Here is a 17,371-nt window from a genome sequence, read left to right as displayed (position 1 = left end):
AAAAGAAGAATGCTAATCACTTAATGTCCTTGTTTGTTCCTTTTTAAACTTTGTGGACTAGACAGTTAATCAATTATTTGAAATGATGATTCTTGCATTGCTCACGTATTAACAGCAGCACCCTAAGAGAAGTCAGTGGGCAATCTTGTAATAAGATTGTGAGGTGGGTAATAATTTAATTTCTTACACAGTCTTGCAGAGTGTAATACACTGGCAGTGTGTGTGTGCTGATGCTTATTTTAATTTAATCAAGATTCGTAAGTAATATATTTGTATTTTAGTCTAACTGCAGGATGCATAGTTTATTCAGGACATACATTAATGAATAGTTAAACTGCAAAAACAAACTTTTGGGGGAGGGGAACTATGATTTATGTTCTTTGCTTTTTCTTGTTTTCTGAAAAGCATTGCTTTCCCGTCCTAACCTATTCTTTTTCCATTTGGCTTTTTGTTTCAGAACCTACTTTTTTCTTGGCAGTGGAGGAGGTCAGCTATACAGAACCATGGTCAAACTTCATATTTTTCTTTTTAAAGTCTATATATAATGTGGCTAAGAAGCTTTAGAGAACTGGTTTGTTAAGACTGTACATTTTACAACTGCTTTCATTTCTTTGCTGCACAGCTCTAAAATAGAGAAGTTATGTGTGGACGAAATGTTCACTCTGGAGTTCTTCTGGCACTGGTCATGTGATATTAGGTAATGCGTATACCTGAAATTGCTGGAATGCTTGACACTATCTTAGAACTCACCCCCCTCCTTCTCTTTTTTTTCTAAGCCGCTTACTAATATTGGGTGAATCTTACAGGTTCTGATAAATGCAGTCATAAAAATCCAAAAGAAATTAGTCAGGTTTGTGAACTTCTCAAAACTATGCAGTTCAACTTGGTTAAAACAGTGCTGGAGACAGGATTTTGCAGTCACTGTGTACACAATCAGACACCGAAGCAACCATTATGGTTCAGAGAGTTCCAGCAGTTGGAAATAAAGTGACCAGGTCAGGAAATGCCCTGAACCTTTTCTTTCCTTGATTGCTCAGTGTGAGAGCTGCATGAAGGTTTTCTTCCATTCCCACCGAATCAGGTGCAGTTTGCCCTGTCCTGTGACCATGCAAGGTAGTATGAGATCATTTCCTACCATCTTCAATATACGTATTATACTAGTCTGAAAATCACCATCATATGAGGCCATTACAAACCCTGTAGAAAGACCGTGGTACTGTATACTTCTTGTACATTCAGTCTGCAGTTTACTGTTTTTGTACCAGAGTATCTTGGACAAAGATAGTAAATTCATATTATCAGCCTCTTGCTAAAAGAATTACCAAGGAGGAAGGCAAAACCATGTGTCTCTTCATTAAATGCATATTCCTTTATCAAGTGTCCTCTTAAGAAAAACAGCAGTGATTACACACAAGCTGGGTGCGACAGGGATTGAGGGGGACAGAGTGGCAGATGTGGGCTGCTCTGAGTCCTGTCAGGAAGGAATGATTAATGAACACCAGCTCCAGCTGAGGCTAACCTTTGGAGAGCTGAGCAGGACATCTGCAGAACTGTCAGAGCTCTGACAAGGACAGAGCTGAACAACCAATTATTCCACCATCACTAAGGTGGGCTGTCAGTTTAATCCCAGCCATTCACTTAGGCAAGGACAGGGAAATTTCTCCTTTACATAGCACCACTGTGTTTTGACCTTAACTATTTCAGTACTGCTGAGGGGAAACATGGGGCAACAGATTTTTTTTTTAAGCTCCATGTATACAAGATCACTTATAGATTGAGTATGTGTAGGATAGACAAACACTCAGTGTTAAGAGCTATTGTGCAAAAAGTAATAGTAGTAGCTCACTATTGAACTGCAATGACATGCAGGAATTCTTGTAATTAAAAAAAAAAAAAAAAAGGTAAATACTGGATTGGATATTCCTGCAGAGGGACCAGTAATAGTTAATGATATTTTCAAAAGTTTGTAGTGACAACATGATCTGATAATTGCTAACACATTCAGGCTCTTCTCAGCCTCCCCTGTGCTACCACTCTAAGCTGTGTTCGTCCTAAGCTGCATTCGTCCTGCAAAGGAAGCACAAGAAGGCTGAGTTTTGTTCTGGGATGGCTGACAACACAGAGACCTGTTCTGTTTTTAAAGACTGTTAGGAGCTTTTCAGTTGGCTAAGTGGGGAGCCATAGTCAACCATGAAGTAGGAGGAGATCTTTTAATATAGGTTTAGCTGCAAACGTGCACCTGATGCACACAGAAGACATCTGGGTCCTCTGGTAAGGTTGTGTACCTTAGTACAGCCCTCAGTGCAGCAAGTAAGCTTTCAGCCGTGTAGCTAGATTTATAGCCTGTGTAGTCAGAAAGTCTTCGTACTGTTTAGAGTTTCCTGAGTAAGTTCTCCAAGGATTTCATGTGAAAATAGGTTTCTCTTTCTTATACATCTTCCCCCTGCCATGTGGCAAACTGAGAACTGAGGAAGCTGCAAGCACAGGAATCTGGAGCATGATGGCTACAAGAATATTACATAAGTTATACACCTGTGCTGAAATACTTCAGCATTGCCGCAGGTGTCTTGAGTGCTGGGAAAGGAAGACAAGTTCTTTCAGGCAGTTAATTCAAATCTTTATTGTTCGGAGCAGAAGCTTTTAAGAGCCATAAACTGTTTTTGAAGTTGCTTAATCTTTGTTAAAATGTCCCCAGATTCATCATTTTGTTTTCAGTTAGACCGTGTAATGAGAAGTTCCAACATACCTGTAATATTGAGGAAAAAGTGGACCCAGTTTTTCTTAATGACTCATGCTGGACAGTCTTTCACTTTGCCCTTTTGTTTTCAGTGGAGCAGTTCTAGAGTGGAGCACTACTCACAGAAGGTAAGGGCGTAACACTACTGCAACCAAAAGTGGTGGAGGTTGAGGCACTACTCCCATTTGTAATTTTGTCTAGCTGTATGCTAATACTGTACAAGACATAAAGATGAACCAATCCCTTTTGTCAAAGATGGGTCTAAAACACTCACAAAGGTAGGAAAGGACTTACTGAAAGAGTGGTGAGCTTTATTAGGGTGAAGAGTAGAGTTTGTCAGATCTCTGTTTTTGGGGTTTTTTTTGGTGATGCAACACAGTTCTAGATTCGAGATGTCTGCTGTTCTTGATATGCTATGAACTTTTAAAGGCCTTAAAATGCCTTTTCAGCTGAAGATTTACAAGGAGCCCAGATACTGAGATATCTGACAGACAAGAGAACAGCTTTGTCTTTGCTCATGCCTTGCCTCCTTTAGAATTTAGGTTGTCATTTTTTGCAGGATTTTAGGAGCTGATCATCCAGTTTGTGTTTTGCTCTAAAAGTATGTTTAAACCTGTCATGTAGCTCAGGGAGCTGTCACAAGTACCTTCAGTACTGCCGAGAAAACTGCAAGTGGATGGGGGAAAAAAATGCAGTCTGATTACAGCTCTGGGAAGAAGCTGCAGCATAGCCTCATTTTGCTGACTTTCTGAGCTTTTTTTGTGTTTGGTGGACACAGAGACTGTAATTGGCATGGCATCTCTATTCCTAGATTCTCACTGTAAACCTGGAAGTTGGCTGCTCTTGATTAGGACATACAGTTTGTAATTGTTTTTAACTGGGAAATGCACTCATGTCACAAAAAGAGGACATTAAAAAATTCTGAAAATTCTTCAGGTAGGATTTTACAGTAAAACAGGAGACATCTTACTCACTGGAAAAAGGAGGATGAAAGCATCACTGTACAGCAACCAGTTTTATAATGGTGGAAAACCTTTGGGTTTCCTTTCAGGGCAGCTTTGCTGCCCTGAAGTTTGAGAAGATCTTCTCAAGAAGTCTGCTGAAAAATTACAGAGAATATTACTGTAACCATGTGAATGTTTCTTCCACCTGGTAAATTTTATCACTGTCCTAACTTTCATGTGTATATTGCATTTAGTATACTGCAACCCTATTCCTGATTGGGAAATAGAGGAAGGAGCCATACCAAGCAAAAGAATGCAAACAAATCTGTAAGTATGCATATACCAGCAACTTGCAGAAATTCATAATATATCCTTTGTATCACAGAAAAAGGCTCTTTAAGACATGGAGATACATTTATCCTCTAAGATTATTGAAAAATTTTTCCTCAATTTCAGATAGCCTCAATGCTCTTGTAGAAGATGTACATTAGGTCTGGTATGTCAGAAAGGCTGCATGGATATCAGGCTTGAGTATTGATTATTTGATGCTGAATTGCAACCCAGAAATGTTGAAACAGCATGTATGTAAAACAGCGTTTTCAAAGATAAGGTTAAGGCCAAAGTAATTGCCTTTTCTGCTCAGAAATGGATTAAATCTGAATTTCCAACATTAGCTTCCTTTGCCCTGCGAGACTCATCTTTGAGAATGAATTTGTTAATTATCTTCTATTCTTGTATTTTTTTGTTTGTTTTCATTTATCTTCCCCCTGTGCTTCGTATTTGTATTTGCAGAGCACACAGTATTTGCCATAGTCTTGACTGGGAGCTTTACTGCAATAGAGCCACACAAGAAATAACTTAAGAGATTTTTGTTTTCATTTAACTTTCTAAAATTAATCATAAAGCCATAAAATTGTGGAATATCATTAATTTTATCCTAAGTTAGTTATCTGAGGACAGGAGAGAAGACGATAGGTACATGGTACTTCTTCCAGGACTTCCTAGTTTATATGCTCTTTCTTTCTGATTTTTACATTAAAGAGGATCATGTAGAATTCAGAGTACAGAAAAGAAGCATTCTAGAAATATGTTCACATTAGCATCTGAATTTGAGAATACTGGTAGTGCAATAGGGAGTGCAAAATCTATGGTATTTCTTTAAAGAAAAAAACTGTTCAAAATCATTTGAACATATAAGCTAGAGAGGATAACAATGGGATTGTACTCTAGTTTGTAGCTGGAATTTAGAGACAAATACTATGTGAAAAAATAATTTTCAAATGGTGATAAATAGGCTAATTTAAACGTATGTAAAACATCACAGCGTTATTTTTACTGCCAGTCAATTTAGTCACCTTAATGGGGAGAAAATGCCTCTTTTATTTTGTAAGATTCTGCAGAAGGATTCAGTGAAGTAGCAGGTCTATGCTTTACTAAACAGGGATATTGCACATTCATAGAGGAGAAGGGAGTATTTAGGATTCAGCACATCCCGTCATCTGACATGTTATTAATATCTTCAACTAAAAGTCATGCCAGCACAGCAGGCTTGTAGTCTCATCCTTCTGCTGGGAAATATCAGCCACCTCATTTCCCTTGAAACACTTTCTTCTTACAGTTGGGTAGTATTGTTAGGATTTGACGAATCGTAATCAAAGCGATCAAAATGGAAAGTTTAGAAATCAGTCTTTAAATTAAGCATAATGCATCATTTCATTTATTTCCCCTACCCCTTCTCTGCTGTTTTAGGTTGTCTTAGTTGACCCCTTCCTGTTCAGGCAGTGTGGTATGCTCAGCATAATGCCATCTGCCTTGGAAGGGAAGAAGCATGTTCTGCCCAGTCGTGGAATTCACTGTGTTTTGCTTACTTTGGCAGAGCTTAAAACTGAAGTTGAAGAGTGAATTTTAAAGTTATTTCTCTCAGCCTAGAGTTGAGTGTTGCGTGTAGTGGGACAAGTGTAGGCTGCTTTGTTCCTGGGTAGAGCTTGCCTTGCATCCACTCATCTCTTTATAAAGAAGTACGATGAATTAGTGAGGATTTAATAAATTAGTATGATTTAGCTTAATTTACCCATTATTTTATCCTGTCAACTGCAGTGCTTCAGATGCTTATTTTTCTGGCCTCTTACCTTACAAGTGACTATGACTAAACTTGGCCAAGCTTGGTGAGCCATTTATAAAGAGACTGTATAAGTGGGCAGAGGTCCACAGTCTGTCTCATGTTGATAGGTAAGCAGGAGGCCAAGGGTGTACAGCAAGTGTTGGTGTGATGTGCACTATGATTTGGTTGGGGAAAAGCACAGGGTAGACATGCTTAGGCATATTTCTTAATATGGTCTTTTTATGTGAAAAGGAGTGCAGAATTAATAGATCTATTGACAGAAATAGCAAATATGAACATATCTGTTATTCATGAAATGGCAGGTGCACAAGTGAAGTTTAGAGCATTGCTATGGAAATTCAAGTAAAATGTTCAAAAAAACAGTCAAATTTCCATTTCCTTTGGCCTACTGTATCTAAATTGCTAAAAGAGTCTTACTTTGAGGCTGGGGAATAGAAAAAAGGTAGAAAGTGCATTCTGGCTCTCTTGTAGTGAACAATTACTGAAACGTCTTTGTTTCTTAGTATACATGTTCATAAAGTTTGGAGAATAGATCCTTAAAGTCTATTTATTCACATCACAAAAGCTGCATTAAAATAATGCCAAGGGTTCAAGAAAAGCATTCACAGAGAAGGATAAACCTGCTAATCCTCATCTTGTAGGAAAAATGTTCAGAGTGAGTTGGCAGGATGCATTTAAAGGAGTTATGACTGGTATTCAGCTGTCCACACCTGATTATCCAGATTCGCCAAGGGCAGTGGTTGGTATGAGCAGGGGCAGAGAGGGATTCAGGGAGGCATCGTGTTGGTTCATTTTCATCCTTGTGGTCTGGCTGGACAGGAGTCCCGTATAGTCTTGCAGACACCCTGCACTCATCTGCTGCAGTGTGAATTCTGAGGGGCAGTTCTGATGATACGATTTCAAGCATGTAACTTTCCTTCTTGAATTCCTGTCTTGCTTTCTGCTTTTTTGTTTGTTTTGTTTTGTTTTTGTTTTCCATGATCCTTGTGTAAAGCCTAGCTCTGGGGCGCAACAGCACAGCATGTTAAGAAAAGTGACCATGATCTGCTTCTCTGGAAGTAGAGTTTTCCCAAATCAAATGAATGATAGCATTCAAATGGCAAGGTTCTGAAGAGAGAGAAGTTCTGTGTGCTTGCACCTAGAGCTAAGAGTCAAACAAACATAGCCCCTGCCCCAAGCCTTGCTATACGTATACGAATGTGTACAGCTCCCTGCACTTCCCTACTTCATGTAGAAAACTTTTGTAAGAGAGAATTGCTGTCTAAACCAGAGTTGCAGCTGGGTGTGAAGACTACTGCATATAGAAAGGCCTTTGGTCTTTGCGGCTTGGAATTTGCAAATTTCAGTGATTGTAATGGTCCCCTTTAGCCATAAACAACTATATATTAAAAAAAAAAAAAGTGTTCTTCTTTCCAAATGAATTAATTAATATTTTCAAATTTCTTTGAGATCCATGAGTAATTACCAAGGTTTATTATCATTACTCATTTCTAGAGGTGTTACTTTTTTTTTCCCATAACTTTTTTCTGAAAACAGCTTAAAATAAATTTTCTGAAAATAGCTTATCTTAAAAATAGCTTCCTCTGAAGTAATCCTTATCAGAGAGGACAAATTAACAGAAATTCACTAATTTGTTTTACGAAACGTTTACCAATTTTTCAATGGAGAGCACTGTTTACTATTGGAAATAGTAGTATTTTAGTCCTGTAAACTTTTGTTTAAAAAAAAAAAAATCAGAGTGAAAGTTTCCTATTTGTGCAGCCTCATACAACCTGTGGCAAGATTTAAAAGATTTGTTTTTAGTTCAATGTGACTTTATGTGACTGCAGGCTGCATTCTCAGTGTGAGATAACTGGATTATTTCCTAGAAGAAACTGCCACTTCTCTTAACAAATATTTGTTCCAAACCTGCAAAGGGTCAAAGAACAACACTGCCACTGAGAGCAGTGGACAAGCTTCTTATTAATTACTGCTGGGGAAAGTTGACTTAAATCCTCCTAAATGAATTAAGAAAGGTAAATCTATTGACTACTCCATAGGTTGCTAGCTGGCCTTCTCTTTTTGACAGAAGAAGATTAATACAGGGGCTGCCTCCTCCAGTCTCGTTAATAAATATTCACTGAGACATCCTGCAGAGAGATCTGATCCGGATTCTGCAGACATCAGGCAGCCTGACTGTGAACCAGGGGGATTCAGATCAGCAGAAGATAATCAGTTTAAACTCAGAAATTTTATGAAGTCTGTTTCTTATCTGAAGTAATATTTAATTTAGACAATTTTCCTTTGGCCACAAATTTGAGAAGCATCAGGCAGAGGAGACTATCTCCTGAAAGATACGAAACTTCGCTTTTTTCCCTTTTTCCTTTTCCAAAATAGTTTAGAAGAATTAGCTCAAGACTTGGTAAACCCAAATGATGCTGATTGGAAAGAACATCCAGCTAGCCCTTTCGAAGTGTGGATGAGGAAATTCTTCAATACCATTTTCCACTGCTTCAGTCTTTACTGTGTGACATTGCTTAGATTAAAAAAACCCGCATGAATTAAATTGCATTTAAAAATTATGTCAGAAAATGGTTTGTTTTGCATTATTACTCCTTCAAGTTTTCTTTGATCTCATTTGCTTCTGTACACAGGAAAATTATTTTTTGGATGCTGTCATAGAGATTTTACCAAGTCCCTGTTGTAGGTTGCAGTCTGTTCTAAAAACTGCAGAGTAGTGATAATTCTAGTGTATTAATTTTGCCCTTTAAGCTGGATTTTTGCATTGTATCCCCCTGCAATACAGCAACAGCTATATTAAAGATATTCAGACAGATGGAGAAGCTAGAGAAAGGCATCTTAGACTCTCTCTTCTGGGGAGAAGATTCTCTTAACTGAAAAATTTTAAAATAATACTAAGGAAAACAGTTTTAGTGAAGCTAGAAATTTTGTGTGATGTTTTCATCTGCTTTAGCCATATCAGACCTGTATAAAACGTAGCTGCATGGGTTATGTCCATCAATGGGTGAGGTAGGACCTGCAGGCCAAGGTGATAGTTTACCCATCTTTTCAAATAGCTTTATACAATCAGTACTTGAAGTAAACTTCTACTTCTGCTTCCTACAGTGGAGTTCAAATGGGAAACGGGAAGACGGTGGTTTATTGCAAGCCCTCAAAGCCTCTTGTCAGTGTTTTACTTCGGGATCACAGACATTGACTTAAATAAGGTATTACCAGCAAACTTAAGTCATTCTTCTGTTCCTGGCTTTGTTATTAGAAAGAAGCAGAGAGCTGATAGGAAAAAATATATATATTTTTTGAAGGTGTGGGGGAAGAGGAGGAGGAAGTTGGTAGCAGTGTTACTGTCACCGAAATTGGACTTTCTTGTCTGGGGCCTTTTGGTAACATTACCAGACTTGTTTTAAGAATGAAATAAAAAATTTTTAAATACTGACTTGGTATTTAGGATGGTCCCTGATAGCAGTGCTCCATACCTGTATAAACATCTAAGACTGTTTGTTGGCTATCTCAGTTTTGCTTAAAGTCATATGTGTTGCCCATTTAAGAATTCTGTAAGTTCTTACATTCAAATTGCATTAAATTAGTGCCCCCAGCACCGGAACATGCAACACTGCAGTTTAAACAGCTGTAATCACAACTCATAAGGTAGAACATTCCTTTCTTACCATTTTCATTGAATTCTATGTATGCCTTTTTAGTATAAAATACCATAAAAGTGTGCCCTCTAAATTGAGAAAGTGCATTCTCTACCAACAGTAGCAAATCTCACCAGCCAGTTTCAGACTTGTCAGTCAGAAACACCCTCTGATGAAAACCAGATCAACTTTCCTAGGTGATGACAGTCGTTTACCCCCAACCTGGCAGAGGGCTGGACATTTAAATTTATCACCAGCTTAAAGGGATGTAGATGTCCATGGCCTTATGCCTCCGACTGATGGTGGGTCTTGGTAGCACTGGAGTCCATCCTGTATTTTCTGAAGGTGGAAAAGTCTGTGACAGGAAGAAAAAATCTAAAATTACAAGAAGATTTCTCCTCTGCCATTCCTGTGGAAGGAAATCAAAACTTTACAGAATCGTGCATTCCATCTCTCACAGATATCTGGAAAGTCCTTTCTCTTTAAAGCCTGGAAGCATCATAGCTTGTTCAGACACTCCAGTCGTTTTATTTAGAACTACATGTTCCATGTATCAGGCATATTTATGGATAGGTAATCTCTTTTTGCAAGTTCCTGCAGCTTAGCAGATGAGAGTACAGTCCTGATGTTTTCAGCAGAGATGTTTGGATTTGCTATAAGAAGAAAACATTAAGGAAATTCTAAATAAACTTTGTTTTGTCAGAGAGGATCAGAGAGACTGGGTGCCAAAAGATGGCTTCTACTTTAATAACAAAGTTTGCTTCTGACATTGCTGGGGATTCAGTCTTTTCTTCTGCCTTCTGTTGATTGTTTATACATACTACTTTACCACATAGACTTGTGCATTTGCTGTTCATTAGAGTTGCATTATTCCTTAACAATATAGATGAAGTACCCACCAAATGAACTAGAATAATTACTGAACACAATGACACCATTTAGCCCTAAATTTTCACAACTAGAAGGATTAACTAAGTATGTAATTCATCAGTGAGTGATTTAACAGAGCATCATAACTCTTTCTTTTCATAATTTCATAAATTATAATCTGGAATTGTTTTTGTAATGCTAATTGTTTTATCTTCATATACTGTATACTCTTACATAATTTAAGTAGTACTGTAGCAGGATTTCCCAAGAATAAAAAAAAGCAGATGCTGTCAATGGTAATTTAAATAAGAAAAGACATGTTAAGTGGTTCTTCTCTCACTAGTAATAGAAATTAATTAGCTTTGAGCTGCTTTGGAGGTTTTACATTTTTTGCTGTAACCTGTTATGTTTTATAATTGTATGGAAGGTAGTTTTGATTTGATCACATTATTTGGTGTGAGGGCTGTGCTTGAAGACAGAGGTACCTAAATCAGATGTCAGCCTGGCTGCATGCAGAGGCTGCAGAGGATCAAGAGTATGAATTCAAATCTTCCAAATAAGTCTTTGAAGTATTAGCAAAGTTTGTGCCACCAGTCTGAAATATCCTGCTAAACGTTTTTTCCTTTAAAACTAGTAGTGAATGTTTTGAACTAAAATATTGCTGCTTTGGGCTGATTCTAACCTGATGTAAACTGTTGTGAAATAGAAATGATTCATTTGGATGAAATCAGTGCAAAATTAGAGAGAAACAGGCCCATATATGAAATACAACTATTTTGTTTACGTGTACACTAGCGCCGTCACTCAAAGATGCAGATTTTGTCAAGGAATTGTGGTCTATGTCTATGTTAGAACCTAGCACAGCCCAGTAAGTGCATGGCTATACATATCTGGTGCTGAGGTTCAAATTATAATGTGTTTCAGTGGGTTTTCCTTTGGACTTCCTGTAGTCTGATTCTGCAGACTTGGATGCCTGTAACTGGTCGGAGCGCATCTTCTGGTTTAGTTTCGATCGAAGGAATTCAGTTAGTGCACTCCAAGACGGCTCTGCAATGTGAACTGAAGTACAGTAAATGGGGATAATCAAGTGACTTTCTTCAAAAGTACATTTCTGATACGAACTAAAATGCTAACATACACGGTGACCTTATTAGTGATGAGAGCAGCTCTGGTTTCAGTCAAATGTAAAACATTTGCTTTTGTTATATGTTGCCTATTTGCTTATTTTTTAAGACTAGAATGACTTTATTAACATCTTTATTTACATTCCTCATTCCAGAAAAGTTACTAGGTTCCAACGTGTCACTTTGCTGTTAATATATTTGCCTAAAATTGCAGTCATATTAATAGGATTTGACTGATTGGGAATCTCAGACCAGTTCTGTGTTGTATCTTTTGTGCCATCCTTTGTTTTCATGTATGACTTGCAAGCAATTAGTAGCCCTTTTAAGTGAATTACTCTTGCAGCCTGGACGGACTTTCTAATAGTCACTTTGTCTCTTGCTGCTAGGGAATTTTTATATGTAGATAATTGGCAGATCCTTTTCATTATTGATGGTTGGGGATGGATACCTTTTATTTATATCTGAATGTATAAATTAGAAAAAATAATTCCATTTTAGTTAAAGTGCAGGTTGCAAAAGGTGTTATTTTCCTGAGGATATCAATTTTAGGTTTAATGTCAAGAATGAAGGATTCAATTATTCAAAAGTGTGCTAAGATGAAAGCAGTATGAGTTATGGTCATACTACTCACATACATGGAAAGCAAAATACTTAATATACTGATGAGCAGGTAGGCAGTCTGAGATCTGTGTCCTGTTTTAAGCTTTTGGGAGATGTAGCAAGTCCTTTGGCTTTCTGTGTCTCAATAAACTGGGATGGCATCCTTGCAAGGGTGAGACTTGCTGTCAGTGCAGAGCTTAGGCAACCTTATCAGACAGAAACTACAGCTAAACTATAGCATTGTCTGTTCATTTGTGGCATGGTGACTCTGCAGTCCAGATACGCTGCTCATGAGTGATTGAAATTGCATATTTGTTAGAGTTGTAGGAGAAAAAAAAAAACTTAGTATTTGTATGTTATTTGAGTAACTATCAGGGACTCTCTAATTATCATAATATATGCATGAAGAAGAATCAAACTTAAAACTGTAAATGGCATCTTAATTTATGAATGTATGTTTACTGCTGAAGTATTTTTGCCAAATAGAATGTTTTTTTCTAAAAGATCTGGTTTTAATACATCATAGTTTTTGACTCAAGTTTCTTGAATGTTCTTCACTGATTGGTTTTCCCATCAATGTCTTTGGTTTTGCTTCTGTGAGCTTTCTCTGGAAATGCGATGCTAAATTTGGTTTGTTTTTTCTCTGCAGGGTGTGTGTCAGTAAAGGTATATACCCCTAAGCAAAGAACAGTCGGTCTCAAAATACTCAACATTAAAATTACTTCCTATATCCTCCCCTTCTGGGCTTAACATTCTTATTATGACATGATACATTAGGCAGTACTCCAGGAGTTCTGTAGATTTTTTGATATGTAACTACAGACACATGGAGAACAGACCAGCTATTGCTCTCAGGTGATTTAGTGGCTAGGTTCTGTTGAACTCTTATATAGTAGGCTTAGATCAAAAGAACATCAAACAGATAAATTGTCCTACTTCCATAATTGAGCAGATCGCACAAGTCTGCTCCCATGAACCAAATAATTCTTCTTGAATGCATCCTTCTTTCCTTGTACAAGAAGCTTCTGCTGCTATCATCACAGCTCCCCAGTTTGCATCAGAGAACATCGGCTTTTCTGATAGTGAAACTCTTTGGTCATTGATTCTCAGAAGTTGCTGCTGAGAGAGCAGAGACTCAGTCCCCCTTTCTCCTTTTGTGAAATAATATAAATGCAGCAGCACCAATTGATTCTTCTCTGCTCTCTAAATGTAACATGCAGTACGTGATCTGCTTTGCTTCATCTCCTTTCCCCTTTGCTGCTGCTGTTAGAAGAGCAGTGTAAGAAAAGGATGTGAGGTAACTTCTGTTGCAAGGCCTATCTGCAGATGCAAGGACTATGTGAGAATGAAGAGCCCTATCTTTGGACTGGTATGTTGGCGTGAGCTTCAGGTACCCCAAGGAGAGTACTCTCTCCATACAGGGGCTGTTAGCAGACTTAACTGTGTATTCTGTGCTGCAGGACTAAACAGAAAAATTTTCACTCTTTGTTCTCTCAGTCCAGCAATGAGTAGAGAATGCAGCGATAGTGTTCAACAGATTCCTTACTGTCAATTAAATGTTAAAGAACAACAGTGATGTCCGTCATCTAAGCTGAAAATTTGTTAGGAGTTTAGAAATTAATTAGTTATTTTGGATTCTTACAAGGAATTTAAAATGTTTGAAATGAGGTGTTGAAGTCTTTTAACTGTTTATGATGCTGCAAGCTTTCATCAATAGAACCATAATACACGACTGTCAGTTTCTACACGAGAATAACCAAGTTGGTTGAACAAAAAGATTACAATAATGGCATTTTATACAATGAATATTCCTAACTGCTACCTTAGTAACAAACTTCAAATTAATAGTCATTTGTGATTTACAATTCTTCCATCTATTTTGGATTTATTTCTGGGGCTTTGTTTTGAATTTGACATTATGTTTATAAATCTGTGTTACAAATGGACTTTTCATAAGTACTTAGTGACTGACTGTGGTCAGATTAAACTGCTTAATTGTGGTCAGTACTGATCATTCTAAAAACTCAACTCTGCATATATTGTGTAATTTTTTTATTTTAAAAAATTGTTTGCCTGCTGGTATAACAGTTGACTTCTTCAGTGTACAACCTGTTCCGGCATATATCAGACTGAGCTCTAGGTAAATCTGTCCCAATAGTTACTGTGCAGGCATGCTACTGAAAATCAATCTCCATTCGCTCTAATTTTCTTCTTCTTCAAAAAAAAAGTTTCATGAAAGGTAAGAAAATGTGAGTAGAAAGCGTTTTTGGAAGTTAATACTTTATTCTTCTTCCACTATTATGAAATGGGTGCTCTTTTTGGCATCTATTCAACCATAATACTGAAACTCAAACTCTGGGGACCCGCATCTTTCTGCTAAAGACAGCAAGATTAGTGCACTGCTTATGGTCACGAAATAGGACTTAAGCAGCATTTAAATGCTGTCTATATAGGCCTCTTTCTGTTATTTAAAAGAACTAATGCTCATGCTCTTCTGAATGTACCTCCATACAGTGTTACTTCTAGAGATACAGAAGCATTCATGGTTTCTCATCTATGACTCGGCTAATCCTAGTTAATTCACTTTTAGCTCTTGAGTTGAATGATTCTCAGAGATCTTTTCAAGTTGTTTTGCAAACCATTTTCAGATTCTTGGATTTATTTTTTTTTTAATGTAAAAGTGACTGTTCTGAGCATATTTGTTCTGATGCTGATGAGTTAAGAGCTAAGAGATTCAGTGCTTTATTTAGTCTTTTCATTTAAATATTAACAAATTCTTAAGAAGGCTAAGGGAAGACCTTACTGCTGTCGGCAACTACCTGATCAGTGCATACAGAGCCACACTCCTCTCGGAGGTTCACAACAATAAGACAAGAGGGAATGGTCACAAGTTGGAACATGGGACATTCTGATTAGATACAGTAAAAATCTTTTTTTACCCTGAGGGTAAATCTCCATCCATGGAGGTGTTCAGAAGACTTGACTAGACAAGCTGACTGACTAGAAAAAGCAACCTGATCTGATTAGACCTGCTTTCAGCAGGCGGTGGGACTAGATGATCTCCAGAGGTCCCATCCAACAAAACTTATTCTATGATTCTGTGATCCTGTGAAAACACAAAGATGTGGTCTGGTATGTGAAGTACACTACACTGATACAAGTGGTTCTTGATGTGAAGTGTTAAATTCCTTGTTGTTTGTTGTCCAAAAGGATAATTTGAGAGCGCTGTAGGTTTTAAAGAATGTAAGATCTGTACAGAATCTTCAAACTGAACTGCAGAGTGCTTTCTTTTCTTTTTAAGTAAATACATGGGAATCGTATATACCAGAAAGATGAATGGAAGCCACTGCAAAGCCTGAGGATGTATCCAATCACTGCAAACTTAAATAAAGCCTGGAGCAGCCATTTCCATACTTTCTTCCATGGGCCGTCTTGGAGAAACAGAAGCTGGTATGGGATGTGTCATGCATTGTTGGACACAGTAGTGGAGAGCTTCAAGAGAGATGATACCTAAGAGGGCCACACTGAATTCAGTGCGGTGTGTATATCTGCTGTAGACAGTGATCATATTTGTGCAGATCACAGTTTGGATACTAATAATCTAAAACCTCCTTTTGTTTCCACTGAAAGTGCAAACAGCTCCTGAAAGTGAACTGTATTAAGCTAGGTAAAGTTAAAAAAAACGACGACAACAGAAAAGCACTTGGAATAATTCAACGAACAATAAGTGGACAGCAATTTAAAAAATGTAATTAGCGTTATATTTTCAACATGTTTGTGATGATACTTAATTACTTTTATGAGAACTTCAAAAATCCGAAGCTACATACGCTTTAATTCAGCATAAATGAACACTTCTATTTATGCTGAAAAGGGTGGTGTTGCTTTTCTCTTGGTAGTGCGGGCAGAAAGAAGCGACAGGAACAAGGGGACCACCTCTTCCCATGGCAGCAAAGACTTACACCTGTTTAAAGTGAGTATTCACAGGCTTCTTAATTTTTCTGTTGGAAGAAATTTCATGTCAGTTGCCTTAGACCACACTGCGTGAACATTTTGAATACTGTGACATGAAAGAGATACAGTATTCCAGGCTTTGGCAGCCTTCTCGAGAGCTTGCAGTGTATCTGACTTGATTAATAAAGGGTCGCTTCAGCCTTAGTGAATGAAACAAGCAAATTTGGCCATTAATACCAAGGTTCTTTCATTTGGGGGGGGAACTTATTTACATACGATAGAATTCACTCTTGCAACTAGAATAAATGCACTTGGGAACCAAAATGGCTTTTGGGCTGTAGTTTTCCCAGCATAGAGCCTAGATGTAATCTCCGGGATACAGAGATCACTTTTCTCGTTTAGGTTAAGCTTAAGAAGAGACAAAGGGAAATATTTGTTGGTTGACCTCTGGCCACGTCTAAAATAGGGAGAGAGAATAGTGATGAATCTCCAAAGCCGCCTGGCATAGTAGAGTGCTTGGTATTCTATGAAAGCCATCATGTATTCCCTAAATAGTTCGTTTTGTTTTCTAAAGTTATGAAAAACTCACTTTATTGACATGCATGTTGTTGCATCGATTTTTCTAAAATACACCTTGTTATCTTTTCTTTGGTAATTGGTGACTGGTAATGACTTTGGCAATTTAACATGTTCTTGCAGACACTTTTCCCATTCCCCCAGATAACTGAAGTCAAGAGAGAGGGCCTGTCTGTCAATCTCTGATGCCTGTCAACCTGCTTGATTGACAGTTTCTGGTCCCACAATAGAGACCATTTCTGCAGCCCCTGTTCTGTTATTTTCTTCTTTCTTAATACTTGTGGGGGATGGTGTTTGCTTTATAATCTGTATTTAAAATCCAACTTGGAATGAGGCCAGTTCCTAAGAAATTATCACAAAGTCTTGTTAGCTTTGCATCAAGAAAATTCTCTGGAGAGTTTCTTAAGCTGTGATTCCATCTTCAGAAATTACCTTAGCTCAAAACCTAAGCTTCATTCTTCATCCAGAATCCCCTTCAAAATCCAGCAAAGAGGCTGTGAGGTCCGCCCAATGTGTTTTGACAAAAGGCTATAAGAAAAGTTGTTCATGCTTTGTTTTATTTGGGAAATTCTTCCTCATGGGTTAATTAGCACAAAGTTTTCTGTATGTAATGAATGTAGGCAAAATCCATGAGACTGAGGGCGGAGAAGGGGAAGGATGTTGGCCTCGACAAGGAAAAACTTTATAAAATGGAAAACAAGGAAAACTTGTAGTGAAAAGATGACTCTGTTTCCTAGTAAAAATGAAATGTAACCTGTAATTGCTCATCCCTAAAATTATGTCTTCCTCAAAGCATCCTAATCAACTTT

This window comes from Apteryx mantelli, chromosome 27, assembly GCF_036417845.1.
Source record: "Apteryx mantelli isolate bAptMan1 chromosome 27, bAptMan1.hap1, whole genome shotgun sequence".
NCBI lineage: Eukaryota > Metazoa > Chordata > Aves > Apterygiformes > Apterygidae > Apteryx > Apteryx mantelli.
The sequence above is the reverse complement of the archived record's forward strand: the minus strand, read 5'-3'. Positions refer to the sequence as shown.